A 26,613-nucleotide genomic window follows, 5' to 3' on the forward strand; every position below is an offset into this window, starting at 1 on the left:
TCTGCCATGGCTTTGGTCTTACAGGCAGAAGGCCCAGTAGGTAATCCTCTTTTAATCTCTTTCACCTGAACCATCTGCTGTGCAGTAGACAGAGAGAGACATCATTATGACAATCGTATCTTATCAACAGAAATTCCAAATCAGTACTTGGCAATGAAATGAGGAAACTGTGGGGTTACAGAGAAAATAGGCAGGGCAGATCAGATGAATTAGAAAAAATGATCAGACAAGATGACCAGGGTTTTTCCTGGTTATGTGAAAAGCAGCTCTGCCACATTCAATCCAAAAGTTTTGAGTTGCACTCTTCAGCAATGAAATGGAGGTCTGTAGATTTTGCTTTTCCCTCTTTTTCCTCAGAACTGCAGTGTTTTGCAGCTGCATGGTTTTGGTTATTTACAGCTGACAAGATGTCCACGTGTCTTTCAATGGTAGGTAGGCAGGTTTATTGTCACAATAGCAAGTTATAGAGTGAATTGAGTTTTGTAACTCCCTTCTGCTACATAGCACAATATACATTAATACAGAATCAATTATGAAATATGGTAACAGAAATAAACTATCATCACTGGAACAGTGCTGAGGATGAATAGAGCAGGGGTCGGCAAATAAGTATGGCATCGGGCCAAATTTTTTTCAAGCCATCCAAGCAGGCCAGAACGTCAAATTATTTCAAATCCTTATATTCCGTATATTCATGTGCATTTTTAGCTCAGAAGGTACTGTGCGGAACTCCCATTAGGAAGATTGGAAGATCAATTCCAATTAACTGTGTATACACTTTTGCACATGCTCACAATAAGGCACGTGCTGCAGTGTGTGTGTGCCCGGCGTTTGAGCCGCATTCATAAACCTATGGACGCTTATTTTCATTTCCTTGAGGAAATTCAGGGTGCGAACTACGGGGAGCCAGAGGGAGTTTAGCTCCCCCTAATAAGACATTAGCTCCCCCAAAAACATGATTTGTTGACATTAATCTTATCATGGATCATGCGGAGCGTCAGACTTCATCCACCAGAGGAAACAATCGCTGACCAACCACAGCGGACCAGCGCCACAGAACTTTCTACATTCTTCCCAGAGGCGTGTCAAGCAAGCCAGAGACTCTTTTGAATGTCCTTCAGAACTCTTCAAAGTAAAGACTTTCAATAAACTCAACGTAAAGAATTGCTGCAATAAACATTCTCGCGCTTTTATTTTGCAGCCACAATCACTTAAGAGGAAGTGATTGTGTGAATAACTGTATCTGTCATGACTGATATCTATTTCAGCACCAGCCGCTATCAATTTATTTTATTTTATTTTTTTCTGCTATAAAAAGCAATCTGGCCCGCGGGCCGCTTCTTCTATATCTCTTCCCAGAAGGCAGCAGGGTGAACAGGCTGTGGCTGGGTGGGCACTGTCCTTTAGTATCCTTTGGGCTCTGCGTAGACACCTCACCTCAGTGATATCACTGATGCTCGGGAGATGGGTACCAATGATGTTATTATGTTACTGATCGGTGGAAGTTTTTAAACTTCTAGATTACATACAGACTACGGTTGGGCGATGTCTACAAAATTGCCATCGAATGATGTCTACAATGAAACATGATGACATTGGGTGGGGCACGGGGGAGAAGTAGCAGTTGTCATATAAAGACATGCGTTTCCCAGACCGTTCTCATCTCAGAGCGTCCAATACCAACACTTTCAGAAAAGTGACAAAACGTAATTATTTGACACCAAAGGTACCCTTCAGCGTCTCTATGAGATGCTCTGGGCATCTCATACAGATCGTACGTTCGTGTTAAAGGTGTTGACAGCCCCCCGAAGCTCCCTACCCTTACCACAACCATCAGAAATGTTAGTACCTAAACCTAAGTCACTGACTTTATGCATGTCAACGGGCTAACCCTACAGCTGTGCATATCGGCCGATAGTATCTGCACAGCTGTTGCTGTAGGTAGGCAGGAAAGGTTAGCCTCCTTTGTGTTTCTGGAACATAGCAAACGGTGGAGTTTCATACGGACACTGAAGGGTACCTTTAGCGTAAAATACTTACGCTTTGTCACGCTGTCTGAAAGCGTCAGTTATGACGCACTGAGATGAGAACGCATTGGTTTCCCATGCATAGACTTCACTCTAGAGCACAACCGATATGGGATTTTTAAGTCCGACACCAGGATTTTAAAATCTGATATACCGATATATCGGCCAATATTCTTATTTTCTCTTATTTTAAGAAACGCATGACATAAACAAAGAGTATCCCTAACATTTGTTATGTTGAGACCATACCAAGATACCACATACATACATACCCAAAGCACACAAAATAATTAGCGTTAGCGCTCTTCCACTGATAAACATGGCTTTAGCTTTGTGGGGAAATCTAATTTAGCTTTGTGCAGTGTTAACTGCTGTAAGTAATGTTGGAGAATATTTAGAAATGATGAACGAGGGAGAAATGATAGGACCGTTCACTGGAACTGCCACACTGTTTCAGAAATAAATCTACAATCACGTCTGTCAACAGCGTAGCTTCCACCGCTCACCTACTGTAACATTAAACACACTGCTGTGACTCGGGAGGACCCCGGAAGAGGGCTATGAAAACGAGACTGTTTTATTATTATTATATATAAGTCATGTATTTCACGTGATGAATGACCAACTCACTGCTAACACACCCACTCTCCCTTGTTCATTCTGCATTCTACGGTAAACTTCTGTCAGCTGATTGCAGCACCACAAAAACCACAAAAAAATGAGTGAAGGATCTGTCTCTCTCTCTCTGTTATAAACGCAGATGCCGAATTATCTGCAATTAGCTCATATCGGCCAATTCCAAAGTGTGTGCTATATTAACTAAGAAAGCAACCCTTTTCAGACAGTAAGCGACACTCCACCTGCTTGGATCAGTGGGGTCTCAATGTGCTCCTGTGAACAGACCGACAGACAAGCACTCTGCGAGTAAATGCCAGGCACTATGTATGCGGTAAGCATGGAAACGGCTTCTGTGCATTACTGTATCCCTGCCAATACAACTGTATTGTCTTTATAGCCTAGCTAAGTTAAAACTATATGTAACGATGAAATGCTATACAGTAAAAAAAAAACAACAAATCTGTGCAGCTGATCTGCTGTTACAAAGGCATGTCATTTATCCAGTCACAGAGTAGCTTACACACTGACTGAGTACTGCCACACTGGCTGTCACTGACACAATTTTTATACAAAGAAGGGCGGGACTCTTATAATGTATTCCAAATTTGGTGCAGAGGTGAGCATGTACACTGATGTTACAATACCTTCCTTATGCCGAATCATTGATTTTGGATGCCACGGGCACACCGTTCCACGAAAACTTCTGCAGAAACTTAGCAAACGGTGTGCACAACTTTTAATCGTCAATGGGTTTAGACTGCACAGCACAAATCTGAAGTCGGTCGGACTAAATCTCTACGAGGAGTTTGTTAAAGTACGGAGTCTGTAAATCATCCAAAAATTTAATCATCCAAAAAGGGGGCATCGCTCCAAGAGGCTTTTTGGTACGTTTGGACATGAAACGTGCCACAGAAATTTCATACATGTAGGTGAAACGTGCCACGGGGGCTGCTTCGTTAAAGGTCATTTCCTGTTGCCAGCAGGTGGCGCTATGACTGTGGGTGAATTTTATTAAACGTGTAAAATTTCGTACAGATCTGAGCATGTTTACTGAAGTTACAACAACTTCCTGTGTCACGGCGAAGCATGGAACATCGCCGCCACGCCGTTAACTCCAAACTCACAAGTTTTACAACATGGCTTCATCAATGTGTCAAGGCTTTTCTGGGACAGTTTTGAATTGGATATTTCAAACCTGCTAGAAGTATGTTACAGCGTAAAAGTGTCATTTCCTGTTGCCAGCAGGAGTAATGACTTTGAGTGAATATTGGCATATGGATGTGTTCAGGGCGCAACTCTTATCATACCAAATTTGGTGCAGAGATGAGCATGTATACTGAAGTTATAACAACTTCCTGTTTCATGGTGAATCATCGATCACGGGCAAACTGGTCGACTGGTAATAACTGTTTGTGCAGCTTTAATTTGTCAATGGGTTTAGACTGCACAGCACAAATCTGAAGTCGGTCGGACAAAATCCCTAGGAGGAGTTCATTAAAGTACAATGTGTGTAAATCGCCAAAAAGGACCATTAAATCCAAAATGGCCGACTTCCTGTTTGGTTTAGGCAATGCCTCCAAGAGGCTTTTTTGTGCATCTGGACATGATACATGTACTACACAAATTTCGTACATGTAGGTAAAACCTGTTCTGTAGGGGGCGCTAGCGAGCCATTTTGCCACGCCCATGTGCGAAACCCATAAACTGTGCCCGAGCACGATTCGTGCCAAAGTGGGAATCATATTTCAGCCAATCGTGTGGTTCTACTGACGTAAGGGTCTGTATTACTTCTACTGCGCATGCGCGGAAATGTTGACGCATGCGTAGTAGAAGTACAACCGGTCGGGAAAAACTATTTTTAAACCTTGTTTTGGGGCAAAGTTGTCAAACTTTTCCAGCGATTTTTATTAGATTTTAATGCTGATTCTATTCATGTAGTTTTTATGTCCTGGTGACCAGAGAAAGTGCAGTTGTGGCTCTCTCCCCATTCATTCAGATAGGAACCTGGTCTTGTTAGTCCAAATAGTTGCCAACATGGCGGCCGAGTGGCATGACTTGCCTATAAGGACTTTGACCACGGTAATAAGTGCATACTGATGCTCAATGTTCAGCAGATATCCACACCCAGAAAACTAAAAAACGAAATCAGAGAAATATTGATTTTGAGTCCGATTTGTGTAGCTTTGTGTGTTACACTTGATAAACCTGCAGCAGATACACTTGGGCGATGGCAGTGCCTGATTAAATGTAATTAAGATGAGTTGGAACATCAACATAAGTGGGTTTGTTTGAAAAACAGGACAATATTATGTTGCTGCAGCAACGGAGGCTGCAGCTACATAATATTGGCTCAACGTTCAGTTAGTAACTCACTAGCAACACATGATATTACATGTGTCCATTAAAAGTACAAAAATAATAATAATAATTTTATACTTTTGGTGAATATAATCCAATTAATCTTATTTCCATACAGTACAGACACCTTATTTTGAAAACTGGACGTTCTCACATGTGTATCCTCTCGCTAAATTCTTCAAGCCCGACCCAATTTGATAAATTATGTTGTAAGAGATTCTCGTATCCCGTAAAATGACTTCATAGCCTCTCTTCAGGTCAGACTCTCATACTCCAACACTTGTCTTTGTAAAGAGAGAAAATAACACAATAAAGTCGCTAACCTGCCTGTCAGCTCGCTCTCGTCCATTTCAGTGGATTTATCACAAAGGCTTGAATACGTGTGCATTTCAATTGTAGGTGCGGCTAACTTAAAAATAAATCGTCTTCTGACAAACGAGTGACAGAAGCAGACCGTTAACGTTACCGTAACCTCAAAAGAAAAGTGTCTCGAGTCGAATGACAAAATGTGTGAGCATGCGAACTTACAGCAGAGGGAGCAGTGCCGTTAGAGGTCTGTGATGTTATTACAAGATGTGTAAAAATATTTCCTGTTCATTTTGAAGCTATGGCGGGGCAAATTAGGCTGTGGCGGGCCACCATGGTCTCGTTAATTGATGGGAAACACTCTACCCCTACTTGTAGTCCCGTCCATGACGAAGATCCATCAGATCAACTGCATGGTGTTATTGCTCACAACATCAGCATATGAAGCAGAGAAGCTATCTGGCAAGCAATATCCAATATTCAGAATTCGTGAATGGCAGTGTCCAGGCTCCTGGAAGACTCATTTCAAAACAATATATGGCTCCAGTCGGGACTTCTCATGAAGAAACTCCTCTAAGCCGCCGAGGAAAGCGAAAACTGACCCAGCCAAACAGCCAAATCCGTGGATGGATAACCATCTCAGCTTGTCCAGCATCCAGTCATCACTCTCTAGCATGACTCTACATCCAAGCACTCACTAAAAGTTGCGTTTTCCTGGTACAGCTGGCTGTTGCTTGTTTCGATTTTCTCTCTCGGGCGCAGGCCGGCAACGCTGATAGATGACCTCACTCTGGCAACATCGATGGCATCACCCTCCCGTGGAGATGGGAAATGCAGTCCGGGGAGGGGTTCCATTCGATCATCTGCTGCCACAATCTTTCCCTTAGCTGGGGAAGGTTCTGGGAGGCATCCCAACCGCTCTTGTTAAATATTTGATTGCAGGATTGTTTCAGGGGCTCCTCGCTGGCCTGACTTGGTTGCCAAGTGTCAATTCTTTGCAATAATTTAAAGTCACACTAATCATCTTAACATTAACATAGTTAGCAAGCTAGCTATTGCTAAACACTACAAAGTAATGCTAAATGCTACGAAGTAGTGCTAACGCTACGAAATAATGCTAAACTCTACGAATTAGTGCTAGCGCTACGAAGTAATGCTAAATGCCAGAGGTGGGGGACTCATGACTTGACTCGAGTCAGACTCAAGTTGTAAATTTGAAGACTTGAGACTTGCTTGATTAAAACAGAAAAAGACTCAACTTGACTTTGACTAGGGGGCGGCTGTGGCTCAGGAGGTACAGCGGGTTGGCCGTTAATCGGAAGGGTGGCGGTTTAATCCCAGTTCCCCCAGGCTGCATGTCGAAGTGTCCTTGGGCAAGATACTGAACCCCAAATTGCTCCTGGTGGCTGTTCCGCCAGTGTATGAAGGTGTGTGAATGTTAGTTTCCGTTTGAGCACTTAGGCTCTTTGTATGAATGTGTATGACTGCTGAATGAAGATGTAGTATAAAAGCACTTTGAGTGGTCGAAAAGACTAGAAAGGCGCTATACAAGTACGGAGCATTTACATTTTACTGGTGTTTATGACTTGAGACTTGACTTACACTTGAGACAGACTTGAAAATGACTTGATTTTTTATTAAATACTTGCATTCGCACATTCCAACATTTGCGGCATAATCCTGCAACCATACCATTACGTGTAACTTTGGTACAACACAGACAAGGATTATCATGACGGTAGGAAAAAAAAGGTCTGCAGCTCAAAAATCATTGACCACCAACACATCCAACTTCATCCGTCACTACAGAACCCATAGAGACAGGTACGTTATGTGACTGGCTTTTTAGTTAACTTATAGGCTGGTCAACCCATAGAAAGTGAATGGTCTTGGACTCTTAGGTTCACTCGTCGTCAGCACAGGAAACAGTATTGATTAGTTCACAACTCTCAACTGTGGGTCTCTGGGTTTGACTCGTTCATTTGTCACGTGACATCTTGGCTGCTGTGGAGCAGGAATAAATTATTTGTTCACCACTCATGGTCCTCCTCAGTCTTTCGTTCATTCAGCAGGCAGGAGAATGAGAGGCAAGTCAGTTGTCAGGTAACAGTCACGGGACTGACATTATCTATTTTGTTAATTATGTGACATTTCATAAAGCTTAACGTTATTACAGCGCAGTGATGTTGTGCTAAGATATAGTTTTAACACAGCCGTACTGTAACTTTAGTCCTGCTAGTGTTTACAACCAACAGCTGATGAGAGTTGTTCTGGGTCCGCTCCACTTCAGAGCCCTGACTGGGTTCTACCAAGAGCCAAATTACCTCTGAGGTCATCTCCTCTCCAAAACAAAGGGACCCAGTCTTTACAACATTAAAACACTGCAGTGTTAACATTAGCTCTGTGGTGTGTTTACAGCTAACAGCTGATGAGAGCTGTTCTGGGTCCACTCCACTTCAGAGCACTGACAGGGTTCTACTGGGAGCCAAATTACCTTAGTAGGTCGTCTCCTCTCCAGAACAAACGGACTGGCTCATTAAAACATTAAAATACAGCCACATAGCAATGTTAGCGTTAGCCCTGTGGTGTGTTCCAGCTAAGAAGTGATCCGGGTCCGCCAGAGAACGCAACCTAACTTTTCCTTTTTATTTATCAGCAGAGCGGTGGTGTTCCACAACTCTTGACTGGTGAACAACCTGCAGTGTTTGACAGTGATGTACTTATGTTTGTTTCTGTCAGCAGAATCCAGACCTGATGTGGTCCATTCTGCGTCCAGACCTGGCAAACTGCTGCGTTTATATAATGTATATGTATAATTCTTTGTTCCTCTCTCTGTGCTGGAGTTCTTTTAAGAACTTGGTGGCTTTATCAAGATTATTATTAAATTTGTTAAATTTTAATAAGAGTGTGTTTTATTCATCTAGTGTGTCAAGCTTATTACTTCAATATATTCCCAGTAAATCTGATGTTAATATATAGATTTTACTCATGGATAGGTGATAGGCTGCTGTATGAATGAGCACTTTAGAGATATAGTGGTAGTAATTATGATATATATATATATATATGGCTGGCCTGGTTGTATACTATAAATGACCGAAATGACACAAAAAAAGATTAGTTCATTTTAATGAACGAGATTTGACGAGTCTGTCAAAAGCGTGACTTTTCCCATCACTAGTGATTCGACCAATGCAAACCATTTCAAGATACAATCACCACAGCGGGTAAAATCAGCGCCTCTGTCAGACCAACCAAATGAAATCAAAATTGACGCGACTCACCTATGAAGCCTCATAGTGATCCATCAATCGATTATATTCCAACAAAAATGGTCTTCTTGTCAAAGGTCCAGACGATCCAATCCAGTAAAAATATTTAGTCCAAAACACATTATTCCATCAATAAATGCCCAGGGACTGCTGCCACATCGTTTCATATTTGCCGGCAGACGTGGCTTGTATGTCATTATAACTGTAATAACTCCGCTTTGGATGTAAACAAATGCGATATCTTGTATTCAAATTAGCAGCTGAACTCTGACCTTTCGACTGACATCTAATTCAACCCAATAGGAGCTCACATCTCACGTACACAGCCTACAACAGCCAATGAGAGCCCGCACTGTAAGAAAGAGCCAGCCCCTATTATTTCGTGCGTAGGCTGAGCCAATAGCAATCAATTGTGCCGATGACTGGCACTTCCTGTAGCCAATAAAAATCAGAAAATAACAATATCCAGCTTTAGGTGGGAAGTTCATGATCTACCAGCAAAAAAACGCATCAGCGTCAAGCTACAGAGTGATGCAGCAGCAGCAGCCGCTTGCCGTCAAGGGGCAGTGCTGTTTTTGAAAAAAATACGCTAAAAAATACCCTTACAATTATACCATTTTTCATGGTACTGGTATTTAAAAATTTAAAATTGGACTAGGGAAGGCTTTATGCTGTGGCCCAGTGTTTTCCACCTAGTAAGTCCCAGTTATAGTTGTCTGCAGGCAAACTTTTTCAAGGGGAAATGAAAAATATTACTTTTAGTGTGTTTAAACTTATATTAATCAATTCCAGGAACACTAACAGTGATTCTGACTTTTGGGTTAGACACTTCAGAGTTATCTTTCAGACAAGCCCCAAAACCATGCATTTACTCCAAATGGTTCAAGAACTGCATTCAATTAACTTTGGATATACCTTGAATAAGTATTTAAAGAGTATTCTGCTTTTTGGCTTTTTCCCTCTCCTTTATTGAGTTATATACCTTTTTTGTGCATATAACAGGTTTGCAAAGTGAAAAATCCCAAAGTCCAGCCCAAAGGGAGTTCCCATCTCCCACAGAAAACTCTGCTCTGAACTGCCTGAAAACAGCTCGTTTGTAGTCCAGCTGCATCCCTTTCATCCCACTTGCCAAGCGGTAGGGATGGGGATCGTTAATTTTTATTGATATTGATACCCTTAGTGACACTGCTTAATGATGCGATTCTTTATCAATACCACTATCGATACTTTACTACTACTATTTGGTGACAGTTATTTGGTAAGACTAGACCCAATGGGCATGAGGTAGGCCTGCACGGTATGAGGAAAATATTCAACATGTGATAACATTGTTATATATTTAGCTGACATATCACTTTCGTAAATAAACAAATATTGAAGTGTGTATATTAACTGCCTAGTTCTTTTTGTTTACAGCTAAATGTTGTTTCTACAGCAGCAACATTAACGTTTACAACAGCAAAGTAATTATATATAAACTCAATATCTGACATCACAATACTGTGTAGTATTGTGAGCGTAGTTTAGAAAGAATAAAAACAGACATCAGTCTGTATCAGTCTCTCCTACTCCTCCTCCTCCTCCTCTCCGCTGTTATTCACTGCCTGAAGGTAACGTTACCTGGTCGAAGGAGGAGCGGCTGGTTTGTCTCAGCCAGCAGCTGAGTTTACAACAATGTGCCAACTTTTAAGGCTACAGACAGAGACAGCTGTCTATTTAGCTTGTTTTAACATTTGGCTAACTGCCAAGTTGGCGTTAGCTGTGAGACTGACCAAATTAAATGAACCCTTTCTACATGTTTACCTTACAGACAGGTGCAGGCCTGCCGTTAGGAATTTTGGACAGGGGGACAACATTTTCCAAACTGGGCCCCTCATCGACCCAATCCAGCACCACCTCAAACAACTACTTAGTTCTAATACAAACATGGGCAATTTCAAAGAAGCTCTTGGCCATTAGCCTTATAGTGACACAGATGGAGTCCCAAACATCATTTCCAAATTTAGTGTTATAGATTCATCCAGGCCATGCTCACATATATTCAATTAGTCAGTATGATTATAAAGCACAAAAGGTCATTACAGTTTTTTAAAAATCTTTCAAATTCATTTTAACTTTAAACAAGGCCAGATTAGAGAAAAGTAAAATAAAACATTAAAGAAATTACTGCAAAGCATTAAAGCATGCAATTGAATTATGACTAACAAATACACTTACTTCATCTATCAAATTCAATTTTGAGGACTACATTAATCAATTTAGATATAGGATATAGGCTATCTTTTCTCCTGTAGTTTAACTTTTACATGGTTGTTTATTTGTCATAAGGTTGCTGTATAATGAAAGTTTGATTCCCTTCATGCTGCACACAGAACTTAACAAATTAATATATATTAATATATGAATACACATTAAATGTGTATTGAAATATTTTCTCATGTCGTTTTCTTTTTTTGTTGAAGTAACCTCTTTGACTGTGGCACCTTTACTCACCTCAATGCTATTAAATAATTTTAATTCAGTTGCACTTTAGCTTGTGTGTTTCAGAAGGTTTCTGCTCATGTTTAAAACTTTCTGCACATTCAGAATCTCTCAACACATAGGCTATCTGTGTTCTCTGACAGGTCCAGAAAAAAAAACGCCGTACTATTAGGAGAATAGCGTCAACATTTATGAGAATTCATAACATTTTTAAACAGTCTACCTGCCCTATACTCTGCTTTGCATAAGCCTGCGATGTAAGGTCTTTATACACCACTGAAAACATAGTTATGGATATTATATTGCATTTCTGTCAGTAGAGCCTCAGAAATGTTACACACTGAACCTTTAAAGGTTAAGCAAGCTAAAGTTTTGCTAGTGTGCCTGTTATCTCCTCACCTTTGCCTGTCAGACATACATGGTGCTTCTGAACACATTGTTTGGCCAGAGATTTCCTCCCTATGATTTTATTCTTTATTTTTATTCTCTGTCAGTTTTGGCTGCTCATTTTTTGGGCCCCTGAGAGGCTGCAGTGTTCGCTTAACCCTCTAGGGTACGCATTATTTTTCCAGTGGGTAAAAAAATTATTGTTTTTTTTGTCATTAAATGGACCAAGTAAACATAATTTAAAGAAACACTGTACCATAATGGTAAAGAATGGAAAAAGAGTTTTTATTTAAAGTTTGAATATTTATTAAAATACTCAATAAAAATGTTCAATCACTTCACCAGTTTAAAATACAATAATTTTAAATTTGAAAATACAGATAATAGACTTGGGCGGCATGGTGGTGCAGTGGTTAGCACTGTCGCCTCACAGCAAGAAGGTTGTCGGGTTCAAAGCCCTGTTGCCCTGCCTTTCTTTGTGGAGTTTGCATGTTCTCCCCATGCCATGTATGCACGTGGAAAGCAAGGAGGTGCTTTCCACATAGGCACGTGGAAGGGCAATTTACATAGTCAAATCATCAAGTCCTGCCTATAGTCAAATCATGTGTTTTTGTGCGCGGCAATTGCAAGCTGGAGGGGGGTTACACATGGTGGCTCTGCTTTAATCTTGAGAAGCTGCAGAGCTGCAGTCTCTATTCATTCAACTTACAATGTAAATTTCCAGCTTTCTAAACTGAGGCTTATTATTGACCCTTTTCTCTCTCTCTCTCTCTCGCCTGTCATTCACCGGTCTTGTGTAGAGTTTAGCATGCATGCCATGCTGCCAACAACTGCATGCATTCCTCACGGGTCTATTTTAAGTAGCTGGGTATTTAAAAAGGATATAATATTCTTTGTGTGGTTAATCAACGGTGATAAATTATCCTAAAGTCCCGCGAGGTGCGGACAACTCAGCAAAACACTGGTGAAGCTGGGGCTCTGTCTCTTGAGCAACTTCTCCTCTTCTGCCACTACACACATACACGCTATGCTTACACATGTGCACTGACGACCCAGGGTTAGGGTTACAATTTTGGATTTATTCACGCACTTTAAAAACATTTACTGTAAGTTTTTTTCTTTTTACATGTTTGTTTACTGCATTACTTACTGCATTGCGAAGCTTCGACTGTGAGATTGACAGTCAAATAAGGCTCCACCCATCGAAGCATCAAATCTTCGACTATTTGGGGTCAGCCCTAATAACTACAATGCCGCAATATCAGTCTTTGATGAAAGTTGTCCTGACTGAACTGAGTGTGTATTTCAACATGTAATACAATAATACATACTTTTACCTCAAAGCTTAAGCTGTCAGTAAGGTTCATTAGAACTCCTTTTTGGATGGTAGCTAACAGCTTTAGAACTTCTCAAATTGGAATTAGGAGTCTGTTTCAGACAATTTCTTTAACTATCTGTAACAGACAGTACGACATTAACACCCACTTAGCTGTGCAGAGGTAAGCAGGGTATGAATTTACCTCTCTAGCTCTTTTTTTCATGTGAACAACCTAGCGCAACACTACGAATGTCTCCCAGGAGAGAATGCCTGAAATTGTGTGCCTATCCCCATATTTAAACAATATAACTAAAACATTAGTCCTTACCATAGCAGACCAGTTTATCTGAAGATTCAAAGTAATTAACTGCTTTTATAGTCCAGACTGGCACAAGTGTGTGAGTGTGTGCGCGCACGTGCATAAGTCTATATAAGTGTGAAGTATATCCATGTTTGAGAGTTTCTGTGCGTTAATTGGCTGTTTGTCCAGTTCTTGAAGGAAGTCTCCTCCACCAGAGGAAGTGATTAACTTCAAAGTGTGTGTGTGTCAGTGTGTGTGTAAGAGAGAGAGCGGGACAGAGGCTTGTGGCTCTCCAAGAGAACACGAGAGAGCATGCTCATATGCTTCAAACTGCCACTCTCTCTGCGGTGCTCCAGTTTTCACTGCTGCTCCTACTCTTTGTTATCAGCTGGAACAACAGAAACATTATTTTAAATTAAAGCTGCAAACAGCATTGGACGGGCCCTCGCACTTGGGGAGTGCCACATATGCTCTAGGAAGAGTTCTTTACAGTACGGAGAGTGTAAATTGACAAAAATTTAATCCAACTTCCTGTTTGGTTAAGGAAATGACTCCAAGGGGCTTTTTGTAAATCTGGACATGCCACAGAAACTTCATACAGTGAAAATTGCTGCAGGGGCTGTTTAGATGGAGGGTCACTTCCTGTTGCCAGTAGGTGGCACTATGACTATGAGTCACAGTCAGAAACAGAACGGTATTGAGAATCTGGTCAATTTTCAAAATAGACTCCCGATCGTAAAACAACAATAAACACGGTTAAAACAGACACAAAAGGAAATAATTTAACTACGTAACCAACTTAATCATAGTAAAAGCACAAAAAGCAAGAACTGATTACCAAATCAATAAACTCTACATTACAGGAAAAATCAGGCAGGCAAAATGCTCTGCTTCTGTAATGCTCCTTGTGGGACATGCAGCCTGCAGACGACAGAACGAAACAGGGTCACAGAGAGCTGTCAAGAAGGTAGTAGAAGCACATAAAGGATAAATTAATAACAAGGCAATAACATGAGGCAGGCTACGCGGTCTGTGGCTGAAACGCTTCTGAGATGCTTCCAGTAGACGTTGATGCTGGGCTGAGGACGGACCAAAACCATGGAGCCAGAGTCAGTAGACTTTCAGAGAGAGGGGGTTGTAGCCAATTCCTTCAGTTGCTCATTGTTTAAGTTTATGGAGAAAAATAGTTAAACACTACAAATCATAATATTTAGTCTAAGAATTATATTGTCAATAATATTATAGAGTTTGTTGTTTTCGCTGTAGTTTTCTAATGTTTATGTTATATATTATTTTGAACTTGTTTTATCCATATATAGTTAAGTTCATGTTAATCAGTTGTAAAGTACAAGTTATTAGGATTGCAATTTATAGTGCTATTTATTTAAGTGCCATGCAAATAAGTCCAATTCATTGTAGTCCATGAATATTTTACCTTAACATTACACAATGATGAGTAGTGACTTTCATCCACTGGAATACAGTTGTACAGTTGGATGGAAATAAAGAAATGCATAGCATGATGTTTAGATTTAGATAACAGAAGACATCTACATGAGTTGTTTAATGACTCTCACATCATATCGCATGTGAAAACATGAGATGATCAGGGACCATTTCATCAAAAACACATGCACGCAACTTTGCAGATGTAAATATCCTTAACAGTCTCCTTCCATAGTGAGACTGTGGGGGTTTGGCCTCAGCCAGGAGACTGTCCGTCCTCTTCTTAGCTATCTGAAACAGGACTCTCAGTAGGAAAGTCATATTATTGTGTTCCACATCTTTTTTTTTTATTTGTACACATGCTTGGAAACGGTAACGTTGATTTATTGTTAACTTACCACAACTAATAATACACGCAATGAACGTGATTCACCTTCCATCTTGGCCAGCAAGCTTGGCTGTGAAGTTGAATAACCCACAATTTAGGCGGAGTGATGGTCATGATCCAGCTCCAAAAACCGAATTGAAGAAGAAGAAAAACACTAGCTTCAGCGCCCCCTAGTGGTAGCGACCAGTCTGTGACCGCGTTAGCAGAAGACAGCCCGCTGAATTGGCATAGACTAAATATTGGCATGTTAGCTATTTTCTCCATCAAGTTAAACAATGACCAACTGGTCCTGAACACAAGGACCAAAGATTGATATATTTATTGCTGCAACAATAGGAATACAGGTATAATAGATAAGACGGTATAATTAACAAAGTATTGTGATCTAGAAAGATGTACTGTAGATATAACCTGTAAAATACAGTGCAACAATAAGAATAGGTATAATCAATAATATAGGTTATTTAATAGACAAAGGATTATGATATCTGACATGAGCTAATTATCTAACAGTTGCCAACACGGCCATGAGACCAGATCCCTGCTGCTTTCGGAGTTAGTCATGTAATGCAGCTCAGACTAGCTTACACTATTGCATCCTTCGGCCCATTCCTACTTTCCCAACGGTTTATATTCCTCCCAACATTTTTAATGCATTTTTCAACTCTTATCTCCTCATTCATAATTTCTTTGACCGTTAACCTGATGATGTTCCTCATCTTGCGTACATTATTAGTACTATTCAACATTTCAAGCCAGCAATCCAGTTTAATATCAGCCTTTTCAACAGCCAGCATTCACACCGCATTTTCTTCAGAAATTGCTTCACTAGATGAAACTTGCTGTTATGGATGTTCCACAGTGCTTGCTCCCACTCAGTATTACTTCATTTTCTTGTTCTATGTTGTCTCAATGTTCTGCAACACGCAAACAGGCAAGAAAACATTTCACTGAAACAGCTTAACTGAAGCTAGAGCTCAAGCTAGAAGGAAGTTACTGCCGAATTAAAAGATTTGTCAACACGATTTGGTACGCTGATCATACAGCAGAGAACGGGACGGGACATGTCGTGGTGACAGGACAGCACTGTATCAGTTATGAGGATAAGTATCGTTACTGAAACGACAACATTGAACCAACGTAACGTACATGTTTGCTGCGGAGTTCAGGCACCTCTCCTCATCCCGCTGACACAAATCTTTCCTTTGTCCAAGCAAGAAGTCAAAAGCTCCTGAGAGGAATAAAAGTAAATTAAATATTGTTCCGACTTCTCTCAGTCCATCAGTGTTGTTGTTAACCGTGTCCTGTTTAGTAAAAAATATCCACTGCGTTTAGTAGACAGCTTTCTCCGATGTATCCAGCAGTGCAACGTTTTACTACACCAGCGTCAAGCACTCTGCAATTAGTATGAAACTTCCGGTCAGCACTTTCAAAATAAAATCTAGCCGCAAGCGGCCATTATCTGGATCCAAGCAAGTAGGGGTGGGTAGAGCCAAAAACTGTACTCAAGTAAAAGTACTGTCACAACAGTACTTACTTTTTAATGTGTCATTTTCTCCTAGTCTTTTATTTGATGTGGATGTGACTAGAATTACTTCAGATGGCCTTCCTCAGGTAAAGGTAAAGAAGTGAACATACATTTGTATTTATCTATGATGAAATGACGAGTCATCATCTCTTGATTAGATAACCTGCCACATATACACTAGGACAATATTCCCAGTGTGTATCCATCAAGTGCGATATGGATAAATATTGCATTAATATTCTAGTCTGTTAGTACTCCAAAAAGAAAATAGTTTAAAAATATAAATTCAATTCTTGTTATCCCCAATATTAAATTATGATTTCGCAAACAAATCAAATTAGGAGAAAAAGGTGGGATATTTCATAATTTGTATATGTGTATATGTATCATCCCCATCACAGCCCATTTATGGCTTTTTACAAGGTCTGTACTTAACAAACTCCTCCTAGGTAATTAATCGGATCGACTTTAATTTTCTGCTGTGCCTTCTAAAGGCATTGACGATGAAAAATTGTGCTATCTGTGAGTTTTCGTCGATGGGCGTGTCTGTGGCGTGGCGTCAAAGATCAACTCTTTGCCATGACACAGGTTGATGCCCTAAACACAACAGGAAGTCAACCATTTTGAATTTTATGGTTATTTTTTGATTTTTAACACAGTCCATACTTTAACAAACTCCTCCTAGAGAATTAGTCTAACTGAATTCAGACTTTCCCTATCTACTCTAAAGCCATTGACTATGAAAAGTTGTACAAACATATTAGCATTAACACAACAAACACTGCTCTCTGTCAGCTCAGTGCCAGCACAGTGTAGCCTACTGACTTCACAACCAAAACCTGCTGCACCAACACAATCTTATTCCAGGGTGTCAGATACCGACGCTTTGAGACAGCCTGACAAAGCGTTGGTGTCGGACACCTTAGGATGAGACCAGGCTGGCTAAAATTTAATCTGTAGCCTAAATATTAGCTGCAAGCGCTATCTGAAAGCCATACTATCATGCTGTAGCCATCATTCTGTTCTAACAGAGTCATGTGGATACCTGACAGTGGTAAATAAATAGGTAGCGAAGTAGCGCGATGAATGTCTCCAAAAAGTAAAAGTAATGATTTTTCTCTTAAAAACTACTCAAGTAAGAGTAAAAGTATGATGCGTTAAAACCACTCTGACAAGTACAATTTACTTTAAAAAGTTACTTGAGTACATGTAATGGAGTAAATGTAACTCGTTATTAGCCACCTGTAAGCAAGTCTGGAAAAATGCAAGATTTGACATTTTCAGAGGAGAAGACCAGATGCTGGTGACTTCAGAGATTAAAGTGATGAAAGAACTTGAACTTGAAGCCAAGCTTTTTTAAAGAAAATTGCATAAACACAAAATTGATATTTACAGCATCACCTTGAGGTCAGAGAGGGTAAGTATGTACTTGACTAGTGGGTGAAATGTTCATTCCACCTGCCAAATTTTTTGTTTCCAAGGTTTAAAGTTTGTGCTGCACAAATACTTTTTAGCAGAGAAAACTGTCACGGGATCCAAGTACAATAGGAAAACTTCAACTCACTGTGATCTGAACACCCCCATTGTCAGCAAGTCAGACTTGGTTACCTGGGGATTTGAACCATGGAACTATTCATCAATCCATTTGTTTTCATAAATTTTAAGTTTTGTATCTTTATGTACCGGCGGCACGGTGGTTAGCACTGTCGCCTCACAGCAAGAAGGTTCAAACCCTGGTTGCCCCGGCATGTTCTCCCCGTGTCTGTGTGGTGCTCTGGCTTCCTCCCACTGTCCAAAGACATGCGGACTAGGTTAATTGGTGACCCTAAATTGTCCTTAGGTGTGAGTGTGAGCGTGAGAGGTTGTTCGTCTATGTGTGGCCCAGCGATGGACTGGTGACCTGTCCAGGGTGTACCCCGCCTTACGCCCAATGCAAGCTGGGATTGGCGGTTGACGATGGATGGATGGCTGGATCTTTATGTACCATTTTACATAAATGCTCGTAAATGAATATTGGCTTCAGCTATTGCAACCAAACTTAGGCTACATTCAGACTGCAGGGCTTAATGCTCAATTCAAATTTTTTTCCAGATCTGATTTTTTTGTTTGACAGTTCACATTATTGCTTAAATGTGGCCCATATCAGACTTCAGTGTGAATTGTCCACAGCCTGAAAGTGGCCCGCATCCGCAGAAGAATAACACGACATCATCAGACTCAGGTCGCATTTAAAAAGATCGCTGAGCAGTCCTGGGATATTGTTCCAGCAGGGGGTGCTACACATGCGAAAAGTTTATACCTCCTAATTTGCTGTATGGATTTGTACAAAATTCAGTTTGTACCAGGGTCACTACTCAATTGATGCATAAAATTTGGTAATGATTGCTTAAAGTGGGCGTGGCTTATTACTACAAATTTATACACACTTCTCATTTCAAATTTTTTTAAATGTAAGAATATCACCCTTCCTCTGACATACCTGGTATTGTGGGCTGCATCGACGTGACGTCCGGATCCAGGCACCGTCTGAGCATGAGTATCTGTATGTCAACCGCAAGCTCCCCTATAGTTTGCACCCTGCCTACAATCTCAACCATCGGAATCTAGCAACAGTAAATAACATTGCTCTTTTACTCATGAATTTGTTTTTGTGCCGAAATGTTTCCTGGAAATAACCACATAATCTCAGGTTATTACTGAGATTACAGCAAAAAGCAATCCATTACTGTTACTTTTGTAACGCGTTACTCCCAATACTGCAGAGGAGGAGGCTGGATGATCTGCAGCAGATGCTTATTTAGAAAACAATTGTTAGAGTGGAGGCTGAAACAAAAAAATTACAGGCCGAGCAGGAAAAGCTGGAACTGAAAAACAAAAAATAGCGTTAGAAATACAGTTGCTCCACCAACAGATAAACAGGTCTTCTTCGCCTGTTTCTGAAGAGCATGGGCGGTCCTTTGTAATTCTGTAATAAAGCCTAATGGCAAATCGTGTGCAATGAATCAATGACAAGGAAACCTAGAAAAAATAGCCCTAGTTAATGATTACTGTCAAATCTAAATGTGTCACTTATGGCGAGTTTGTTTATATAGCCTATTTATATAGGAATGATTTAGCGACAGCACTATGCCGCTATCCATGGTGCTGACACAGACACTGCGGAAAGGATTTTACTTGCACTTGTGGGACTCCGATGCATCGCTCAACGAGTGACTTGGTGGTGGTGTGGATGGTGATTTAAATTGCAGTAAAAGTAACGTAAAGGATTACAATTCAGTGACAGTAATATTGTTTACTAAATGTAAACTGTCAACTGACAGTAACTACTAATGTATAACGTATTACATTTTGGAAGTAACCTGCCCAACACTGCTCCTCCGTTTCACTGGCGGTGCACAACTGCTGCCTTCATGGGAACTTTGTGCAGTGACTGGGGCCTCCATCGAATCTGAAAAGATAGAGAGTCTGGCCTACTGTTACCTGATAACTTCTAAGACTTAACTGTTATTGCACTCTTATATATAGGCTACACACCTTCACAATTCACACTCTCGCTTGAATGGTCGACATCCATTTCTGGAGAGACAGCAGTGTCCCAGGTCAGTACCGTCACTTTCCACACCGACCAAACCAGTAAAACCTGGAGAATCCTCTCCAAAGATATCCACAATAATGGCACTGTACACGGACGTTTTGGGGGGATGACCCCCGCCAATCTTTTTTTTTTTTGCTTTGCTCAGGAGGTCTTTGCACTTTTTCCTCGCATCGCTCTGTCTGAAGGCAGCCTGAGTCTGAGCAATCGTTAATCACCTCCGTTATCTGTCTCCATGTTATTTGTTTCTTCTAGTTCAGTTATTATGTTTGATTGCTTGGCAGTGTGTGTCTGTGCTGATTGTACAGCTCTATTAACTTTCGTATCTCAGTGTTGGTGAAATTTCCTTTTCTTTTTCTTTGATCCTCTATTGATACGGCTACAACTTAACAGCGGAAGATAGTTTACAACTTATCCTAGCAATGCACACTGTTAGGCAACAGCTATAATTCCGTTGCCATGAACGCGTATCGCTAAAACCAGGCGTAGTTAAGCCTAGGCTTAAAGGCCAAGCCCGCATTGGCCAATCTGTTCTCGCCTATCTGGATGTGAGCCTAAGGTGGCCTGCAATTTTTGATTGTAGCCTAGGCCTATTTTTTTTCTATACAATATTCAAGTGCCCCAGTCTTTGACTTTTCCTAAGTTATGTGTTTTGTTAAGAGGTGTCACTGTCAAGACAAAGACTGATTGAAAAAACGCCATTTTAGCATAAAAGTTGATCTATAAGCTAGAGTCACTTTCGCGGTATTAATTTCTCACTTTAGATAAACATTTTGTGTTGCTACTGACAACACCTTTAGTCTACTACTAAACAGGCATGCGGACTTGCTCAGTAAGGAGAGGCTGATGGTGGTGATGGTGGTGGTGGTGGTGGTGGGGGGGGGGGGGGGGGGGGGGGGGTTAGAATAGTGATGTGTCTTGGATTCATTCTGACGGCTCATCATCTGACAGCGATCCACTTGCACAGAGTAAACATGCACAAACGCTGTATTCATTTTCCCAGCAAGGCTAGGCTGAAGAGAGGGAAAAATTTTTGGGAGGCATGATCATCCAAACGAATGATGCAGCACTGACATTTTCCACCCACAGGATGAAACAAATACAGAAATTGGCATAGCAGGCTGAATGTCTAGTTTCCAACCTCCGCAGTTGAAATTTCCACGCCAAGCGACCAAGTTGTTTAAATAGAAAATGCACTTGCACCCATTTGTGAGCTCATGGGAGTGTTGGTCTTAAAATAAGGTGAGGTCAGGCACATTGTTTGTGCGTTGCTATTGAGGCTGCAGAAAGCGATTGTTTTTGTTACTTTAGGGGCGCATTACTGTGACATTGTGCGCATTTACGCATGAGGCACAGCAGCGTAACTTCATTAATTATTAAAATCTCCTGACACGCCGACAGGATCGGTCAGGATCTAAAGTTAATAATGTTCTGTGTTCTTTTACAAATCCAAAAGCTCTCACATAGTCCAGGTTCATACAGAGAAACTGTTTGGAGTAAAGCAGCCGTCCTCCTGATCAATCCTCCATCAGAGCGTCTAAATTATTTCAGAAGCTAAAAGTTGAATAATGTTTCCTCTGGAGAGTTTCCTCTGTCCTCTGTCATGTCAAGTTAATAACTTGGGCCTTTTTTCTGTTTTGCTGCTCAAATACCCCACGATGTTTGTTGTAACTTTATTGCGCACATGACGTTTAAAATGACTGACAGCAGCCTCTCTAATCATGAAAGTAACAACATCAACATCATACATCAATAAAACACAAAACTAAAGAAACCAGTGTAGGGGGAGATGTGACCCACGACCCGTTCATCATAGTTTATATTAACGCAGTGCAGTGAGGATCCAGACGTTTCATAGAGGAAACAGCGTCTGTCCGTCTGTTAACAGACTGGAGTTCCGACACTTCACTCATAAACTGCAGAGCAGCAGAGGAACACAGGCTTCATGGTCAGAGATGGTTTTTATATCACGTCCACACTTCTCTCTATATCCCCTCTCTGCAGTGAGTCTGCAATTCAATCAGTCAACTGGTGTTTTTCATAATGCGCTGTTCATACGCTATTATAACGGCAATGCGCCAAAGTACAAGCGCTTTAAAAGAGAAATTGCACTGATTGGTGTATTGCATGTTATGCCCTACACACCCATAACTAATTCACAGACTTAGTACGCACATATTGAACCATGCGCCCGGCGTACAGACCATTTTCTTTCTGCCGTCAAACTAGCAAAATTGGAGTTGGACACGCCCCAAACGCAACTGCACCATGCGCTTCACGCGGTGAAGGGCCCTGCGTATTGATATATACATAAAAAGATTTGCCCCCTCACCATTTTTAACTGCCCCCTCAGTCACTTCATCCTGGCGCCGGGCCTGGGCAGGCCATCAAAAACATCACAGGCTATAAAAGCAGGAGCTTCCCCATCATGTGTGAAGCCACAGTACCAGATGAACTAAACAACCTACTATCCAACAAAGGTTAAAAATCAAGGGCAACTGGACTTGATTGAAGATACTGGAAGACGTTTCGTCCCTCATCCAAAGGACTTCTTCAGTTCTGACTGACTGGCAGGGAAACTCAGCTATTTAACCTCAGTGGGGTCGTTTGCCGGGGTCATCAATACCGCTGGTTCGTTAGTGCTCTTGGCTGTGGTAACGACAGTCGTCATGGTCGTTAGAGCCACCGGTGGCCAAGACTGAACGACCATCGTTGGTATCTTCACCTGAGGCCAATAGGTTACGTTTGTTGAGTTTCCTGGGAAGTGATGAAAGGACAGCATTGTAAGTGGGGGATAAGTGGTGGCGTAGACCCCCTCCCCTGTTCAATGACGGCTTCTCGACCCTGGTGTAGATGGCTTCCTTGACACCTCTTTCAAACCATCCATCTTCTCTGTCTAAAGCCAGAGAGAAGGAACAGAACCACCTGAAGGGGGCACTTACAGCCTGTGGATACCCTAAATGGACCTTTGTGAAAACAGCCACAAGATCCAAGAAGAACAAAACTACAGGACTACAAGAAAATAAAAGGCAAAATTCCCACACCAAGTTCTTGTCAGCTTTTACAGATAGATTCAAGATTCAGTAGAATGCAGTAAATAGCACACTGGCCGGATGGCCTACATTTAAATCATTTCTGATGTGAGTTTGTTGCCTGAGAAGCTGACAGCAGTGTTAGAACCAGGTTAGAACAGAAGGGCATGCAGGTTTAACTCTGGGCTGAGGGTGAATTTTTCAATTCAATTCAATTTTATTTATATAGCGCCAAATCACAACAAAAGTTATCTCACAGCGCTTTTCAGCAGGTCTAGACCGTACTCTGTGATGTTAATTACAGAGGCCCAACAGTTCCCACCAAGAGCAGCACTAGGCGACAGAGGCAAGGAAAAACTTCCTTTTAAGAGGCAGAAACCTCGAGCAGAACCATGGCTCAGGGTGGGCGGCCATCTGCCTCGACTGGTTGGGGTGAAGGAGAGAGAGAGGGAGGGGGAGAGAGAGAGAGAGAGAGAGAGAAAGAAAGAAAGAGAGGGATGTAAGGAGAGAGAGAGGGGAGGGAGGCAGCCTACACAATATACACACAGAGGTACAGACAGTAAAGGTGATGTTGCTATAGACTAAATGAATAATGGTAGAGATATTATAGTAGGGTTTATGATAATAATCGTAATGTTAATAATTATGATAATAATAGGACTAGTAACAATTATTGTAGCAGAGGGTGTCGAGCAGGAACACGGGGGCAGCAGGTGACCCGCAGCCACAGATCCAGACTCCACAGCTCCAGAGCCAGAAAACCTGCAGGAAGTGATAGGAGGAGAGAGGAGAGGGACGAGAAAGCACAAGACTACCAGAAAGGGGAGAAGTTGTGTTAGTAACATGCAATAATGGGATGAGGTTGCATACAGAGGGAGAGAAAGTAGAGGAGAGAGGAGCTCAGTGCATCATGGGAAATCCCCCCAGCAGTCTAGGCCTATAGCAGCATAACTAAGGGATGGTTCAGGACTCACCTGAGCCAGCCCTAACTATAAGCTTTATCAAAGAGGAAAGTCTTAAGCCTACTCTTAAATGTGGAGATGGTGTCTGCCTCCTGAACCCAAACTGGAACCTGGTTCCACAGGAGAGGAGCTTGATAGCTGAACGCTCTGGCTCCTAGTCTACTTTTGGAGACTCTAGGAACCACAAGTAACCCTGCATTCTGGGAGCGCAGTGCTCTGGTGGGGTAGTAAGGTACTATGAGCTCTTTAAGATAAGATGGTGCCTGACCATTAAGAGCTTTGTAGGTAAGAAGAATGATTTTAAATTCTATTCTGGATTTTACAGGAAGCCAATGCAAAGAAGCTAAGACAGGAGAAATATGATCTCTTTTCCTGGTTCCTGTCAGAACACGTGCTGCAGCATTCTGGATCAGCTGAAGAGTCTTAACGGATTTTTTCGAGCAGCCTGATAATAAAGAATTGCTGTAATCCAGCCTAGAAGTAACAAATGTGTGGACTAGTTTGTAGTAGTGGCGTGTGGTTCAGCAATACAAACTCAAAAGTTACCAAACAGTGGTCGGATAAAGAGGTATTTTGTGGGTTCATGAACACTCTGAGAGAAGCCAATGGAATCTAACAGAGAGATAAACTCAGTACTGAAGCTGTCATTCTCAACGTCCACATGAATATTAAAAGCCCCTACAATAATAACTTTGTCTGTTTTAAGAACTAAAGTTGACAAAAGCTCTGCAAATTCAGATAAGAATTGTGTAGACCAGGTGCTCGGTACACTATAACAAAAAGAATTGGTTGCAGTGATTTCCAACTTGGGTGTGAAAGACCAAGAACAAGACTTTCAAAAGAGTTATAGTTTAGGTTTAGAGCTGATTAGTAGGCTAGAGTCGAAGATAGCTGCAACTCCACCTCCTCGGCCTGTGTCTCGAGGAATGTGAGTATTAATATGACTGGGAGGGGTGGATTCATTTAGGCTAACATATTCTCCATCACCCAGCCAGGTTTCAGTAAGACAAAATAAATCAATATCATAATCTGATATTAGTTCATTTACTAGTACACCTTTAGAAGAGAGAGATGTGATGTCCACATTTAATTTTCCTATTCGTTTGCACTATTGCTCTATTGGTTTTATTTTTTATGAGGTTTTTATGCACAGCTCCTCTTCTGTTTACCTTTTTAAATAATTTCGATGGTCGGGGGGCAGACACCGTCACTATAGGATTTTCACTGAGTAACTCCTGAAATGGAGGAGCAGAGAAGTGTGTTAGACTGCGACTCTGCGTAGGGTTTTGGGTGGGTAACTGCTGAATTAGAAGGGCAGAGAAGTGTGTTAAACTGTGTGTCTGGCTCCTGGTCTCAGCTCTGGGTTGTCATGGATTTGGTCCACTAATAAACTTGGCCAGATTTCTAGAATGATGAAGATGACAACTAGGCTGCAAATAAGACTTAAATATCAAAAACCAAATGAAATGAACAACAATAAATACATCTGTACCATGTAGTTAAAGAGGTGATTTTAGACTAAAACTAAACTAAATCTGGGTGTGGAAAAAAAACACTTTAATTAACTGAAATAAAAAATTATTAAAAATAATAATATAATAACTCTGGCTGTTAGGGAGAATTATATCATGGATCTGTTCCAAAACTTGCTTATTTGCTTGTAGCGCTATGCTAACCTTCCTCCTAAGGAGGACAGTAGTCCAAAAATGTTCAAGTAGCACAAAATTAACTTCTAAAATTATTTTATTCACATATATAATATGCCCGAGCTCCTTCTCGTCCTTGTGTGCAGTGACTGTTTTATGATGTGAAGACTACTGGATCTGAACGCTCGACATGGGCCTACAAATGTTGTCTACTTTTAACTAAATCTACATCTGTCCACTGCAGAGGCTCTAACCACAACCTGGAGGAGGAACTAGTATAAATGAGTATTGGTATAATATAACGTTAACATTATTTACAGTAGGTTTTAGTCTTCACTAACCCACTATGCTTGTAAAAAATTTAAGCGCATATGTGAGTGAAAGAGTTGCACTGCAGAGCCCTGCTTCACTGTACTATTGTACATAAAAGCCTACTGTGCCTCCCAGAGGGAAGGATTACTAATTTAAACGGAGTAGAATGGAGGAAGGACTTCTAACTGGATATTAGACTTTTTAACAGATAGGAAAAATTAGAGTAAAGGTTGGATCAGAAGATCAAACCGCACATCAGCCTCTAACTCATTTGACAGATTTGTTCCAAGGACAAACAACCATTTGTTTTATTGGAGCGGCATGCTGTAGTAGCCTATATCCGCACCTGTAGGCCTATGATGGCAAAAAAATACTTGTGTGACCAAATTCTTCCAAGGCTGGGGATGTCAATTACGAAAAAACCCCGACTCAGCCCCAAAACAGCTGAATATTTCTGAATACAATTCTTGACATATAACAAATGAGACATTGTTCCACTTTTCATTTATCATTCTTGAAACAACTCAAACTTTACTCAGTCACGGATTTTTTATCCAGTGCACCTCATCACTGCCAGCACTCAATTATTAGTACACTAGGGCCTATATCTTTCCTGCTAATTATCATTACACCTTTGTT

The 26,613-nt window shown here is 41.1% G+C and overlaps 1 protein-coding gene across 1 annotated transcript in view; it reads right to left on the reverse strand.

Moving 5' to 3' along the window:
- Positions 1-16,270, reverse strand: part of ripor1 (RHO family interacting cell polarization regulator 1) — a 144,017-nt gene extending 127,747 nt beyond the window's left edge. Inside the window, exon 1 of the mRNA XM_038705633.1 lies at positions 16,052-16,270. The gene's annotated coding sequence lies outside the window, so the exon portion shown is untranslated. The remainder of the gene's footprint in view (positions 1-16,051) is intronic.
- Positions 16,271-26,613: the final 10,343 nt, after the last annotated feature.

Source organism: Micropterus salmoides, unplaced genomic scaffold (genome assembly GCF_014851395.1).
Source record: "Micropterus salmoides isolate LMB-PRFRI ecotype aquatic unplaced genomic scaffold, ASM1485139v1 Ms_hic_scaffold_8, whole genome shotgun sequence".
Taxonomy (NCBI): domain Eukaryota; kingdom Metazoa; phylum Chordata; class Actinopteri; order Centrarchiformes; family Centrarchidae; genus Micropterus; species Micropterus salmoides.